This window comes from Dipodomys merriami, unplaced genomic scaffold (assembly GCF_024711535.1).
Source record: "Dipodomys merriami isolate MVZ:Mamm:240054 unplaced genomic scaffold, mDipMer1.0.p SCAF_273, whole genome shotgun sequence".
Taxonomy (NCBI): Eukaryota; Metazoa; Chordata; class Mammalia; order Rodentia; family Heteromyidae; genus Dipodomys; species Dipodomys merriami.
In genome coordinates this window covers 583,724-600,177 of record NW_027204193.1, presented here as the reverse complement: position 1 = coordinate 600,177, position 16,454 = coordinate 583,724, and the positions used below count along the sequence as shown (strand labels likewise).

Here is a 16,454-nt window from a genome sequence, read left to right as displayed (position 1 = left end):
TCAGTCACTTTCGTCTCCTGATGACTGTCCCAGCCACAGACATGGGGTCCTGTTTCTCAGAGGCCATACAGCTGTTGATGGCCCTCTGTGTTCTCTGCCCCGCTGGCTTCTTCCTGTCTGGGATCCTTAGTATAAGGAGCTCTTATTCTAAGCACAGCCAGGACAAGGTAGAGTTTCTTCTACAGTATCGCTTGTTAAAATCATGCTAGCATGTTCTTATTTCTAGCACATGCTATTAAAAAAAATAGGAAATACTGCAAAGTACAAAAGAAAGGGACACCTCTACCCTTCCACCCTCCTTAAAAATAACTGTCACTTTATTGAAACGTGTGTGTGTGTGTGTGTGTGTGTGTGTGTGTGTGTGTGTGTGTGTGTGTGTGTGTATACACACCCTGTCCTGTGAGCTGCTGTCCCTGAGCTTTGTGGTTCAAGGAAAGCACTCCACCACATGAGCCACAGCTCTACTTCTGGTTTTCTTGTGGTTAATTAGAGACAAGAGTCTCACGGACTTTCCTGCCCAGGCTGGCTTTGAGCCGTGATCTTCCCATCTCAGCCTCCTGAGTAGCTGGGATGACAGGCGTGAGCCACGGGTGCCCAGCTAGTCATTCTATTTTTTTACACTAATTGATCTGTAATCAATCTCTGTAGTAGAAGTTGTGTATCCTACTTAAGTTGTGTATCCCCTCACACTATGAGGGGAAAAGAATTTGATGATGAATGAAATAAGTATCTCTAGTTTTCAGGCTCCAGATTCAAAAATCTGACTAGATGAACCCTTCTAACAGGAACTGAATGCGATCAGATCCCCAGCACAGACAGACATTCCGACACAGAACCTTGCTCTGGGCGGGGTGGGGGGGACTGGTTCTCCCCACTGGCTCAGTGTGTCTGAGGGAGGTGGTTAGGCCACCGCAGGTGGCCGGCAGGACTCGGGAATAGGCCTCCCTAGTCAGCTATTGCAGGCAGATTGCACAACCAAGGTTTCTGTTTTTCCACATTTCTCTCCCTCACACCCTTTCTCATCTTTTATACGTTTGTCTACTTGCCGTGGAAGCGCTAAGAACTCGGCTCACACCCTTCCCGAGCCCCAAATAAGCGGGATGTAATTAGCTACCTAAACACAACCTGCATCTTTTCCCCTGGAATATTTCCCAGCAGCTACCTAGGAGAGCTTGACTTCCCCCAAACCATGTGCCAGGCGTGCCCAGATGGTGTGGGATCTGCCTTGGCCGGGCCTCACCCAGAGACCCGCGTTTCCCTGCCTTTATCCCCCCACGGCTGTTCTTCACTGAATTCCCCTGGCCTCTCCCTCCCAGCACCCAGGTGCTAATTCCTGTCTTTGATGATTCTCTGGCGGTTGTGGCTGGGCTCTCCAAGGCTCTTTGGCGGGCTGGCCTCCCGGTGACGGTGCTCTCCGGGGCTCTTCGGAGCTGTGACCATGCTCTCCTTGGCTCTTCGGCGCTGCTGAGCCTGCTCTGGGTCTGCTGAGCCTGCTCTGGGTCGCTGTCACCTCATTTTCTCCTTCACTTTCCAGTCGGCTGGGAGCCGGCACACTGCTCTTCTGATCCAGGTCGTGTTCCACCACCACGAGGAGAAAAATCCAACCCAACGTAGTGAAGAGGAATACCCAGGGAGACAGTGGCAGGGCCCGGGGACCGTCCCAGACACCGCCTTGTCCGGTCTTATCCTTTCACAGATGACAGGGGGACCCTCAGTCATAAGCCGCAGATCGTGACGATACATTGTGGCCAGGGCAATCATTTCCAAGGGACTCAAACCTTTCATTCCAGAATCCTACAGGCCTGGGTTCAACCCCATACCATGTATGCCTGTGTATGGCCAGCGCCAGCCCTCTAATCTACAACATCCCGGACAACTCAGGTACGATGTAACACGTTTCACCAGAGCTGCCCAGCTCAGTGTATGGCTGCCCGAACTAGTCACTCGAATCCGGCTCTCTCCCGGCTCAAATGATCTGTACAAGACCCTGCTGTGTGTGGCCCTAGCGCCCGCTTTCAAAATCCCATCTTGAGTCTTTACTGATGGTTATCTGGAAGCCCAGGCCCTGGCTGATGGCTGTACCATCGAAGGGGGTGTTCACACCCGTGGACAGGCGCGGTGCGCTGCGACACAAGCATGCGTGGACCCCGGGCACGGGCGGAGGATCTCGGTCACCCGGGGCTGCCTGGCCTCAGAGCGCCGAGGCTAGAGCGGTGCCAGTGTGAACGCCTCTGCTCCCCATCCCATAAACACAGCACACGCAACCACGTGTGGCGTGCAGCCTCGAGAGGGATCGCACACATGGTGCTACTGGCGTGTGCACTGACTGGCCATGCGTTAGCCGTTACCACGTCCATGTCGGCCGCCAGGCCTGGGGAGAGCTGGGGACCAGGCTGGCCCGGTGGCCTCAAGGCTGAGCATGCTTCCAGAAGCAACGTTTCCCACAGAACGCTCCAGAAACACTGCCCTGCCACACGGGCAGGCATCCGCTCCACACGCACGTTGGTGCAGCCAGGGCTCTGAATGGCGCAGCGCGGAGCGAACCTGGCTCACCTCCATTTCTGCAAATTACCTTCCTTAGACTATGCCCTGCTCTGTTCTGTTTTCTTTTGTTGGACTACGGTACGGCTTAACCCCGCGTTTCGTGAAACGCATCTGCAGAAGCTCTGATGTAGAGTTCCCGGCACAACCCACCCGCCCTGGTTGTGGAGACGTCTGGCTTTCTGTTCTGTTTTGATCAGTGGACCCGTGAAATAAATAAGGCGGTATGATGTCTGAGGAGATAAAATGCTAGCCTTGCATGTGTAAAAGATGTGGAAGTGGCCACGTATCTGATTTTGTGACATTTCTTCACCTTAAAATAACTTGCGCAGAACCGAAGATGGCCAAAAATGTAGAGGTAAATATGTGTGTAAATGTGTACTAATACAAGTTTGTGGAAGAAGAAATCTAATTGTTAAATTTAAAATCCAATTCAAACGTATTCTATGCACTGCAGAGCAGTCAATTTTTAAAATGAAATTAAAAATTTCGGCTCTACCAAGTGCAAAAAGAAATTAAATTTACTCCTCACAAACCCCATCTGCTATTTTTCATTGTGACCATTTTTAATGGCAAAACCATAAGGCACTTAAGATTAATTTTCAAAAATCAAATACGTTAGAGCATTACAATAAGAAAACTTAATAGGGAACAAAAATCCACACCAAAGGGTAGTTAGTGCCACTGACACTTTCTTAGTAGCTAAAAATAAGACTTAACCCCTCATTCCTCCAGCATCGGGCTATCATTACTATGCTTGTAGTCTACCTGGGAAATAACCTTATGCTTCTTATATCAGAAAAAAACTAAACATACGAGTCATTCTAATAGCTCAAGGGTTAAATCAAAATCTTACGTACACTCTTGTAAGAACACACAGACTCACTTCCTCACTGAGTTTTTGTTTTGTCTCCTTTGATGTTTTTTTTGCTTGAACTCAGGGTTTGAACTCAGGGCCTGGGGAGACTAGGCAGAGCCTTCCCACTTCAGCCACAATCGCGGCCTGGTACATTTCCATTTTTCCTAGTGCCTTTAAAGTTATGTCACATCATGGAGAGTCCCGAGAGAATGAATACGATTAATGCAGTAACATACCAAGTTAATGTGTGCTCACTCTGGGTCTCCTATGGTAAATATCAAACAACTTGTTTCTCTACACTCATCTTCCGATGACACACCAAGGTGTGTCTGATAAAATAAGATCACATCCCTGGTAAGAAGAATGAACCGCAGCCACCTCCGAATATTAATGGATGCAACCATCCTGGGGCTTGAACTCAGGGCCTCTCTGTGCTCAAGGGTAGCTCTCCACCACAGCGCCACTTCCAGCTTTTCCTGTATTTCTGCAATGAAATACAGCAGAGATGCTCCAGTTTCCTCCTAACACGAGCGATGACCGAAGCCAGCGGCCGTCAGTCCCCGCTTTGAGCATGTTTCCTCCCGGCCCCTTCCTCTGGTAGGGCCTGCTGCCCTGCCCAGCGTGAGATCTGCTGCCCTGCCCAGCGTGAGATCTGCTGCCCTGCCCAGCGTGAGAGCTGCTGCCCTGCTCAGCGTGAGATCTGCTGCCCTGCCCAGCGTGAGAGCTGCTGCTCTGCTCAGCCCTGAGATCTGAAGGTCTTCAGCTCCCTTTTCCTGGGTCTCTGACTCTGATGTGGGGCCTGCCCCCGCGGAGGTGGCCGATCACCCCTGGTCACTCTGAGGCTGGAACTGCACAGGAGACCAGGATGTGGACAGCTGGACTCTTCTGCACGGGGCTGGGCAGGTCCCAGGGAAGCTCGCCCTCCACGGTGACCACCGTCCATTCACGTGGGGCGTCCCAGAGCCGCTGCAGACTTTCCTGCCTACAGGAAGCGCACGCCAGGTAGTGTGCACAACGTGATCGAGAACGGCGCCACTGAGACAGCGTACCGCTGAGTCGTCCACACCGCACGGCACAGGGCTCAACCCAGGGGCTGGACATTCAGAAGGAGTGAAGAGACATCCCAGAAATCCCAACAGAAACGCTGACCCCCCCCCCCGGGGGAGGAAGGGGAAGGGTGGGCCTGGTAGACGGCACAAGGTCACCTCCTCCTGACCCACAGCCTCTGAGGCGTGGGGCAGAGGCCGCAGGACTCCCCGGAGCAGCAAGAGTGCAGCCCACAGGTCCCGGTCCTGCTGGTTACCAGCCTCAGCTCCACCCCATCACACAGAGACACCGAGACAGACAGACAGACAGACACAGATGGAGATGGTCACAGAGACACACAGACACAGACAGAGACAGAGATAGACAGACAGACAGAGACAGACACAGATGGAGATGGTCACAGAGACACAGACATAAATAGAGACAGATAGAGACAGAGAGACAGACAGACACAGACAGACACAGATGGAGATGGTCACAGAGACACAGACACAGATAGAGACAAAGATAGACAGACAGACAGACACAGACACAGCTGGAGATGGAGCAGGGCTGTTGCAGTCTGTTCTGGCATACTGGGTGCTGCGTGAGATGCCCGGAGGGGGAGGACGAGGGGATCTAGAGTCCAACCGAGAACAAGATGACATAAGAAAACCAGGAAGGAAAAGGGAAGGCGGGAGAGGGGAGCCCCACGGGAGCAGCTCGGTCCAGAGCTGAGAGCCAGGAACTGAGAGGAAAAGAGAGAGGAGGACGTTGGAATCAGCCTGGGAAGGAGACCAGCTCGAGGCCTGCGTTTGGGGCGGCCTTGCTCTCTGGGCTTGGGTGTTTTCTTAACAATCAAACCACAGTTGATCCAAAGAGTTGTTTTGAACCCTTTAGAATGAAAAGTCCAAACATAACAAAGAAAAAAATCAAGATGTCACATCACAATGACCTTCCTGCACCCAGACCCGGAATCCTGCACCGCCCTGCACGGTCCTGCGTGGTCGGTCACATACAACCTCCAGTTCCTCCTTCTTGCTCTGTTAAGACGCCTGCGATTGCGGCTACATAGACTGCCAAGTTTGCTCTGAGCTTAGCCCATGCGCTGTATCACTCAACGCCTACACATAGCATGCACCTGTAAAAGATAAAGATTCTGCAGTACCACCGTTACTCCTTATAACCTACTGCTTCCAAATATCCAGGGAGAGTTTCAAGCCGTCTCCACGCAAATGATTCTTCCTTATATTGTTCTACTGCAGAGTGCTTGTGCATTTATAAGAAAGGGAGACATCTTAGTCTCCAGAGCCCTGGGAAGGGCACGGACCCAGCTGGCGTGTGGTTAACCACACCCCGCTGTGTGGTGGAGGACGGGCTCTCTCCCGCAGACTTCACGTTTGGCTCTAGATAGGTTCGTAGCATTTTAGGACCAATGGTAGGATAAAAATTTCACTCTCTGCTAAAGAAAGAACGCAGAGAATGAGGGGGAAAGTCAGGCAGAGGAACCTCACACCTAATGAAAGTAAGGGTCTCTCGGAAAACGGTGATTTCCATTTCCGCATTCCAGGTTATAACTTCCTCTTCACCTCCGTCTAAAATCGTGACAGACCTCATTGTATTCAACCAAAGCATGTATCCTAGGAGACTACTGACGTAGTGACTGTCTCATATTGCAGTCGTGGTCATTTCATAGGTCAAAATAGTTCGGCTGCTTCAATTTTTTTTTTTTTGTCAAGCTTATCTCTCATTTGGGAGAAAACTGGCTTAAAAAAAAAACTCTGAGGAACTGACTTCATCCAATCCTAGAAGGAAACCCAAGTACAGAAGCGTGAGCTGCAAGTGGCTTTACATAGTGAGCCATGCACTAAGTCAGGCAGGAAAATATGCACCACAATACTGTGATTCCTGGGGCTGTGCTTTTGGACAGACGGAAGGACGGACAGGCGGATGGCATGCTTTCCTCCAGAAACGCCTTCCTCAGTTGTCTACTTGATGCAGCTAGCAGAGGGATTTGGCCGAAACATCGAATCGCTTTCAAATCTGAGTTGCGCGTTTATAAATGTTCACCTATGTGTCCGCAAATTCCTAAAAGTGAAAGTTCCATCCCACGGCCCAGCCATCAGCCCCTTCGCCAACGGGATCCTCCGCAAAGGGAAGCCCCGTGAAATCCCACACCCGCGGCTCAGCCTCTCGCCTGGATGGACAGCTCTGGAACCAGAGGAACGTCACCTGTCTTCTGCAGGATGCGGAGGGGGAACGCAAGCCGCTGGAGCCGGTTCCCAGGCCGGTGGGTTCCAAGCCACAGGAAGTCTCGTAAACCAGGAAGAAGGTTCTCCGCCTCCCTCCGGTTAGAACAGGTAATACCTTTTTCTATGTGTAAGTGATTTATGGTTACTTATCATCCCCTTGGACGGCCTGGCTTCCGCAAGTCCAGCGCTCCTAATCTCTTCCGATAGCTGGCCCCGGGGCGTTCCCTCTCCAGCTGGCGGTGACTCATAGTGGGGTGTCTGGTCTCCCACACCCAGGTCTGCTCCTCGCCCTCCTGCCTGAGCATCCTGCCGTTCCCACACACAGTCAGGTTCTCAAGGCTTCCTCTCGAGTCTCCTTGGCCTGGAAATTCCACTGGGGCTTCACTTGGAGAGGAAGGCAGAACGAATGCTCTCCTGCAGCAGGTCAATCACCCGGGGCTGGCCTAGCTCCACCTTCCCGGGTACTGCTCGCGCCGTTCTCGGGACAACTGTCTCTTTACAGAGCTGAGCTCCTGTCGTCCCCCTGTACCCCCACGCCCAAAGAGAAAGCCCACTCTTCTTCCCGGGTGGCAGCAGATGATGAATTAAAGAGCTTTTATTCCTGTTTGAGGAAGAGCAAATAGAAGACTAGGTAGGAATTTGGTGGCTCTCTCGGAGAAGACAGATAAGCAGTCCACCTTTTGGAGAGCAGTTATGGAAGATAAGAAGTGTTTGTGTCCCTGGGAAAATAGGAACTTCCTGTTACGGCCTAAGCTGCTAGCTCAAAGAGTTTCGAGAGGCCACCACGGGGAGAGGCCCTCTGAGCTCCTCAGTGAATCCCTCCCGTCTGCAGGGAGAAGCCGGGCCGAGCGGCTCCTGGCACCCAGCCTGGCGTCCACAGGCTCACACGGTCCTTAGACAGGGCTTTCTATCACAGTTTTGTCTTTGCCATCTTCTTTCTACAGCTTCGCTACCCCAGCAGATGCCCTCTGCTCCTTCCTCCAGCAATTCGAGCCAGGTGCTAGAGTTCCTCCTCGGCAAAGCAATTAAAAAGAAATTAAGATTGCTCTTGAGCAGCTTCACATAAACGCCCCAGGGGAAATGCCTGTGTCTATGAATAGTTGTTTATCCACCGTGATTCACGGGGTCTCCGGGGTTCTGTGGCAATCTGGGGGACCGGTTAGCTGGCATGTTTTGACTCCTGTGTCACACACAGGCCTGGGCATCTCTGAAGTCTCACTCAGGTCACAGCACCAGGTCACCTGGGGGACAACTCAAGCTGTTTCACAGAATGTCAAAATAGCTAGCCAGGGTGGCCCCACTGCCCGTGCGGGCGGCTCAGCCAGGGCTGGACGGGCAGAAAGGGTGTGATGTGGAAAGGGGGAGCAGGCAGACACTTCTGCATGCTAAATCGCTGCGTGGTTCTGTCTTGAGTAGGATGGAAGCCAAATAATCCTTGCTCTGAACCTGTCTGCACCTAGACAGAAAGGGACTGGTATTTTGAGCCTTGGCAGAGTGGTCTATAACCGTCACTTCATGAGATCTCTCTCGGCGCTGCTATGAGGCTGGTATCACAAGGCCCCCCTTCCACAGACGACCGGACTCCTCCCAGGTCCGTGATGGTGTGAACACGCACAGTCTGTCTGTCTGCAGCTCCGGAATGTTGTCCCTCACGCCACACCTCTGCCAGAGGCTCACGGTGACTCCGATGAGCACAGCCAAGCCCAAGGAACGCCGGCAATCCTCATCCACAGCTGCACGCAAACCATACCAGGCCCAGTGGGCATCCTCCTCCCACACATCCTCTGCTTCGGAATCTTCTAGAACAGTCTTTACCAGAGCACAGCACTGAGTCAGAGCTCCACAGCACAAGCAGTGGCCGTCCTCACCCTGAGAGGAGAGGAGTCTGTCTACATTTGGGTATGATTAGCTCACTACCCCTTAGCTCCCGCCCCTCCCCCGTCCCTCCTCCCCCTCCCCCTGCCCCTCCCCCCGCCCTCCCCCCATCCCTCCTCCCCCTCCCCACGCAGCTCCTCTCCCCCTCCTGAGACCAAGCTCAACAGTCCAGGACCCTCACCCATATCGCAGTTCTCCTTGAGGATATATAAAATGTCTATTAAAACATTAAATACATACATAAATTGGCATCTTCCATCACAGAAATCTAAGAGAACTTTAAAGTATCATCTTCTTATTTAAATAATGTTTAGTCAGCACACATCGTCTTCATCTCATGGATTTGGGTAGCATTATCTTGAACAAACCACAGAAAATCAGAGACGGGAGGCATAATTTTCTTCAAATTGAGAGACTTTGTAAACACGGAGTGTTCTTACGGAAGTTTTATTCTGTGACTTACGGAAAAAAATAGACCTACCACCTTCACGATGTTTGTGCAACATTATTGTGAATGCATTTTCTCTCTATATATGTATCTATGGAAATATTTTATAGGAAACATTTTACCTGTACCTCTTCGCAGTTTATAAAACTCGTCGTAACTCTTAATCAACTCCAGATTGGATATCTTTTCAAACCAATAATCATTGGTTGTCACACACAGCCTGCACATCAGCAGCTGATGAGATCATATTCAGTTGGATGTGTTTAAGTAAAAGCAGTGAGTTCGAGGCTCTGGTTAGTCAGGTGCACTGTTTAGAACGCTCTGCCTTTCCTTATCAATGCTTTGCCCTTCGTGATAACAAGTGTGGGGTTCTTACATAAAGTATCAACCTCTTGATCCACGGTGCTTTCTCAAGACCAACGTGGTTAAACACTTAAACTTCAACTCACTAAATTTTAGTTTTCCAAGCGTTCTTTTCTTTCTCTTCAGGAGCTCGTGGCATGTTGTGCTCCTCTGCCGTTGATTCAGAAACATCCCCTGTCAGAGAGCATTGTCAGACACAGCTAACTTCACAGGGGCTGAGCGGCTACAAGGGACACAAGGCTCCAAGATAGGACGCATGGCGGCGTTGACAGCCATAAAGGGCTGCAGGTGCACGGACCTGCGGTGAGTTTATGGCTGTTAACTGCTACTATTAATACTGTCTTCCTCTGACCTTCTCACCAGAAGTAAAGCAATATATGCTCCCATAAAACAAGGTGACAAATAAGGAGACGCTGGGAAGAGTCAGGCACTGGTGGCTCACATCTGGCAGCCGGAGAGGCTGAGATACCGAGGATTATGGCTTGCGGCCAGCCCAGACCAGAAAAGTGCACAAGACTTTATCTCCAAGATAATCAGCAAAAAGCTGGGCTGGGGGTGTGGCTCAATCGGTAGACTTCCAGCTAACCCCGAGTTCAAGCTCTGGTGCAGCCAAAAAAAAAAAAAATGTTGAAGCTGAGAACCATACAGGACTCTTGGAACTATGGTCGCACATGATTTTTATGAGTGTTAAGAGTGACGTACGAGAAGCCTACAAAAGATGTCATCGTTTGCTTTTCAGGGAAGGTAAGTTACCCAGTGTGGCAGCACCTACCCGTCATTTCAGCACTAGGAGGCTGAGGCAGGAGGATCTAGAAGTCAAGGTCGGCCTAGGACACAAAGTAAGTGTGAGGCCAGCTTGGGGTTACACAGCAAGACTGTCCCCCAGCATTCACCCCGCGCCCCTCCAGCCCCCCACGATGGAAGAAAACATCTTTGGGATTCTAACAACACTCACTCGGGGATTGGCTTTCCTACTCCTGAATCCCACGCCTCCTTCTCAACTTTCTGCTTGGTTGAATTACTGAGAAATCTTGTAGTGCCTTTTAAATATTTCCTCCCTGCACAGCTACAGGATATCAGCAAAACTCGTGCATTCTTCTCCCCGAGTCTCTGAAATGTGTCGGAGTAGAATGAGCTGCTTCCGAAGGGTCTGAAGGCTTCTAATGAAAGGTGTTTAGGATGTGCCAAATACCACGGTTGCCATGAAAATCATCAACCAACTGGAAACATTAGGCATTTTAGGCCAAAGAAGTGTTTTAATAATGATTCATTTTTGTTCACCAGCTGATTCCTCTGGGTTCTGTGGTGCTGAAGCCGTGCTAGCGCGATGGAGGACCGTGTTTTCAAACATGGCCTCCTGTGTGTGTGGTTCCATCCCAGGCACATAAATCCGTGGCCTCTGGGACTGCAAAGCCTCAGGATGTAATGGATAGTTAGTATGGCAGGGCAGGATGTTTGTTCCCACGGCAGAGCAGCAGCCCACCATGAAATTCAAACCCTAATGAGAACAAGTATGTAAATGAGGGCAGCCAAACCAAACAGATGAAGACGACAAAACCCACAGTCTATAAAACCTAGGTGTTCATTAGTCTGTACTATTTACATCCAACTTAAAATAGCCTTTTTTCTTAGGAGTTTGTTACTCTACTGGTATATCAATAGACCTGCATTTTTTAACCTAAGAACTTTTTGCCCCTAAGAACATCTCTATTATTATTTTTCTACGTAGAGGAAATGCTAAACTACCTATTTTGCTAATTATTTCAAATAGTTCAATGTTCCTTAAGTCAAATATGATTAAAAATGCCTTTTAAGGTTATATATATATATATACATTTTATATATGTAAGTATGTATGTGTAATGTATATATATTAATCAAAAGTTCAGTGCTATATTTTCTACAGAATACGAAAAATGCTGTGGTCTCAGGCTTTTAATCCAACCTATAGCTTGCATATTTTATGAAATTTTTGGAAAGAATGAAAGACCTCAATTAAGAGGTCAAGAAACTACCTTGCCCTAATAATTCTATTTTTTTCTCTCCAAGGCACATATTTAAAGAAGCATCTGCGTTTGCAGAGAATTTCTGTGTTCCATGACTTTATTCACATTTGTCTGCTTCCATGATGCTGAATGAACATGGTAAGATGTTCCTCTGTTCCTTTACCTAGCAAATTAACTCTTAGGTTTCTCTACATTGGAATTAGTTTGATGCACCCACAGTTACTAATCATCCCTAACATTGTCTTTGATGGATCTCAAATATACAATACTCTCCAGGAGCAATTTATGCTTGGATGGCATTCATAAAGTGTTGTCATATTTCTACAACTATACTAAATAACTATACTAACTTCAGTAACTTGTCACATCTCAAAACTGTGCTCTTCCTGTTCTTATATCTTTACAAGTTACTTTGCTTTAGGTGAAAATAACTGAAAAATCAGAAAATATTTTTAAACTTAAAGCAAAAAAACCCAAACATTTGACTCAGGGTTAGTCATAATTCTCCCCCATTGCTTCTTAAATTCTTCTCCGATGCATACATAATTTTCCTTCAAAGATTCAGCATCATTTCATGTTTTACTTGATGCTCTCCTATAGCCAACACTTCAAAAAGTTTCATAAAATGACCAGAAATGTTCACTCTTCAAAATGGGTTTTGGTTTTTTGTCATTGTTTGAGACAAGGTCTCACCCCACAGTCCTGGCTGGCCTTGAGCCTGAGCCCTGGCCTCCAAGTCTTCAGTGCTGGGTTTAGCGCTGGATAGCAGCACGGCAGCCGGATTTGATTTTAGAACACAGAACTCAACTACTAGGAAACTGTAACTTTGGGGCAGTATGCTTCTACCCACACCTGGATGCTGCTGTATGATTGGTTTTCTAAGCTTCCCAATTAAGCTGTGGAATAAGCTAAAAAACTAGAATGATATTTGAAAAAATGCAGTCCTGTCTCTTTTAGTGCCTTTACTCTACTACTTGTCTTCCTAAGAGCCTGAGTGTAACCTTGATGAAGAAATAGCCCCCGAAACAGGCCGGAGATCACCTAGTGTTCAGTTGTGTTTTACAGAGAGAAAAGGAATCATTTCTAAAAGAAAACCCACCAGTTCCAAAATATGTATCCTTGAACTTTGCAGTGTCCTTAGACTTTTCTTGTGTATTTTTAGCTCGTTTAAAAAAAAAAAAAAGTAAATCTCAGCCTTAAGCCTCTCTAAAATTAATTCTGTTTGTTGGAAGTGTTTTGTCAGGTGGTTCCATCATACTTATTGAATAATTACATGTAACAAAGTTGCTTCCTTTTCACTGTTTAAGTAGGACATTTCAGTTTTACCTAGAGTAAAACTTAGAGTTATGGTTTTGTTGAGAAAAGGATTTCTGTCCTACAGGTACTTAACTAGTTGTTTTACAAAGAAGCTATTAAATATCTGGGTAAGAAATGTCAGGTAAATGACTGAATTTTTCTCCTATTTTGGTATGACGCAAAAGCATAGAAAGAAACGTACTGCCTGGAATTGTGTTCACCTCTAACCTCTACCCCAAGGAGGCCAGACTGAAGCCAGACTAAGCCACAAAGAGTTCCCACAGCCTGGACAATATAGTAAGACCCTGTCCACACAAGCAAGCACGCTAGCACGCACACAAGCAGAAACCCATACCTATGATTATACTACTGTGCTTTCTCTTGATTTCTCTGTCCTCCCTTCCACACACAGTTTAAGCCATTAAGAGTGGAAAAGACAAAGTTTTCTTGAAAGTGCAAATGAATCACTTAATCCTCTGCAAATAATCCTTTTTCATTTAAAACAAAAACACCATTGCTTGAATTGGCCTAGAAGTGACGCAGGTCTATGTACCTGGTTGTCTTCCTTCGGGTGTCCCCCGAACGCCGCCCCGGCGCCCCGGCTGGCTAATGACCCACCTTGGCTTGGCTCAGAGCTTCTCAGGCCTGCCGGTGGGTGGATGCCCGCCTGACGGGCCCCGCCCTCCACCTGGCATGGTGCTCTTCTTTCCTCTTCATACTTGTGACTGTGTGAGTGCTTATGTTTCCTAGGTCTCCATTTGCTCTATTGACACATCAGTCGTAGGGTGGAGGCCTGGCCTGCTTACTGTGGCACACATACATGGCACACATGTAAGTTGAGCATCTGTATCTGTAGACCCACTGCAACAAAGGCTTCCTCTTTCTGGTCTAGTTTCCAACTGTTTTTCCCAAATCCAACAAAGTTGCCAGCCTGCGGCAGACTTCCACATATGTTGAATGAGTGAAAAAGCAGAGCTGGAATTTATTATATTTGGAGCTGGGTATTCAAACCTAAGCTTGATGCCGCTATGATCACTTTTATCCCCAAATAAACACTTCAAATAAAACATTAATATGTGAAAGTATTTTGAACATAGTAGTGTTTAGCTTGAAGAAATCAGTGGTAAAGTGTCTTCAGTTCAGTGGATGGAGGAGGGGAATGAGCCTTAATTTATGGAGAAGAGGCTCGGTTCAGTCACCCACAAACCCTTATGCAATATGCAAGCACAGGTCATGGGCTGAGCTTTTACTGAGTGGGAAAGCTTTCAGGATTCCTAGTATCCAGAACTAAAGTGCTAGCAGTTTTGGAATGAAAAAGCAACCAGGAATAACCAGGTGGTGAAGGCCTATCAGTGCCGCTCCCGTGGATTAAAGGCAGCCCTGTGGCCCGGTGACAGTGACCTTCAGATCATCAGCAAAGAATAAGACCCAGTTTATACCACTTTCTGAAAGCTCTGGAAACTGGGACTGCTCGCCCAGCTGAGACACTAGCCATGTCTTTCAGTGTGAGTGGCGAATTGTAAGTTAAACTAGCAGGCCTATTCCTACTTGGAGAATACCTGCATGATCATACCTGTGTATACACCTGATTCATATAGACAAGAAGACAGGACAGTGACGACTCGTTCCATAGAAGACGTCCCTGAATCGCTGCCCGCAGCTGGTTCATCCACGACACCCTGCGACCTCCGTGCAAAGCCCCTACATCTAGCCACGTGCGTGTGTACGATCCTGGCTGCTCAGGAGGCTGAGGTCTGAGGATCACAGCTGGAGATAGAAAGCCCGTCCAAATAACAGCAAGAAAAGCCAGGCGTGGAGCGGTGGCTCGGGTGGCAGACGGCAGGGACGGCGCCAGGCGCGCGTGCGGGGCGGGAGCGGCGGCCAGGCGGGAGCTGTGGACCGGCCGCGGGGGGACCGGAAGCGGCGCCAGCGGAGCAGCCGTGTACCGGGCTTGAACCCGGGGTCTGGGTGCGGTGCTTCGCTCCTCTGCTCAAGGCTGGCGCTCTGCCGCCTGAGCCACAGCTCCGTGCGCCCCGGGGCCGGGGAGGGGGGGCCTGCAGTGTGCGCCCCGGGAGATGAGGGGCCTGCAGTGTGCGCCCCGGGGAGATGGGGGGCCTGCGGTGTGCGCCCCGGGGAGATGGGGGGCCTGCGGTGTGCGCCCCGGGGAGGGGGGGGGCTGCGGTGTGCGCCCCGGGGAGATGAGGGGCCTGCGGTGTGCGCCCCGGGGAGATGAGGGGCCTGCGGTGTGCGCCCCGGGGAGATGGGGGGCCTGCGGTGTGCGCCCCGGGGAGATGGGGGGCCTGCGGTGTGCGCCCCGGCGCCGGGGAGGGGGGCCTGCGGTGTGCGCCCCGGGGAGATGGGGGGCCTGCGGTGTGCGCCCCGGGGAGATGGGGGGCCTGCGGTGTGCGCCCCGGGGAGGGGGGGGCTGCGGTGTGCGCCCCGGCGCCGGGGAGGGGGGGGCCTGCGGTGTGCGCCCCGGCGCCGGGGAGGGGGGCCTGCGGTGTGCGCCCCGGGGCCGGGAGATGCGGGGTTTATGGGCAGCCATGAGGCAGCGCTTCCTCGGCTGCTCCCCCTGAGCGGCGGGCACGCGCACAGGCACGCGCTCGCAGGCACATGCACACGCACGGGCACGCGCTCACGGGCACACGCACAGGCACATGCTTAAAGGGACAGTCACGGGCACACGCTCACAGGCACATGCACACACACATGCACACGCTCACGGGCACACGCAGACACATGCACACACTCACAGGCACACGCACAGACACATGCACACGCTCACGGGCACACGCACAGACATGCACACGCTCACAGGCACACGCACAGACACATGCACACGCTCATGGGCACACGCACAGACACATGCACACGCTCACGGGCACACGCACAGACATGCACACGCTCACGGGCACACGCACAGACACATGCACATGCTCACAGGCACACGCAGACACATGCACACGCAGACACATGCACACGCAGACACATGCACACGCTCACGGGCACACGCACAGACACATGCACACACTCACAGACACATGCACAGACACATGCACACACTCACAGGCACATGCACAGACACATGCACACTCACAGGCACACGCACAGACATGCACACACTCACAGGCACACGCACAGACACATGCACACACTCACAGGCACACGCACAGACACATGCACACGCTCACGCGCACACGCACATGCACGCGCTCACGGGTACAGGCGCGGGCACGCGCTCACGGGTACAGGCGCGGGCACGCGCTCACAGGCGCGGGCACGCGCACGCGGGCCCGGCCCAGGGCGCCGGCTGGCTTCCTCCCGGGCTGCTCGCCTTTCTTGGAAGTCCAGGCGCCCGCCCCGTCCTGGCCGCGCCTGTGTGCCGGCCCGCGATGGAGGGCCGCTCGGGTCCGGGGTCGGCGGCTCCGGGGCGACCCGAGGGCCAGCGGGCATCCCCGGGGGCCGCGGTCATGGGGGGGGCGCGGTCATCCCCATCCCCGGGGGCCGGGGGCGCGGTCATCCCCATCCCCATCCCCGGGGCCGGGGGCGCGGTCATCCCCATCCCCGGGGGGCCGGGGGCGCGGTCATCCCCATCCCCATCCCCGGGGGCCGGGGGCGCGGTCATCCCCATCCCCGGGGCCGGGGGCGCGGTCATCCCCATCCCCGGGGCCGGGCGCCCCCCGCGGCCGCGCTGCGAGTCCGCGTTCCACCGGGCGGTCGTGCGGGCCGCGGGCGGGAGCCGCAGCCGCCGAGCCCCGGCCGGCCGCGATCGACGGCGCCGCGCCGCG

At 51.6% G+C, this 16,454-nt stretch overlaps 1 long non-coding RNA gene across 1 annotated transcript; it reads right to left on the bottom strand.

Annotated features, from left to right (window-relative positions):
- Nucleotides 1-5,393: 5,393 nt before the first annotated feature.
- Nucleotides 5,394-14,455, bottom strand: LOC138837667 (uncharacterized). The gene is made up of 4 exons (XR_011375396.1): nucleotides 14,240-14,455; nucleotides 10,320-10,862; nucleotides 10,137-10,191; nucleotides 5,394-8,547 (listed from the first exon to the last, which is right to left on the bottom strand). It is a non-coding gene; the product is annotated as an uncharacterized lncRNA (long non-coding RNA).
- Between the last annotated feature and the right edge of the window lie 1,999 nt (nucleotides 14,456-16,454).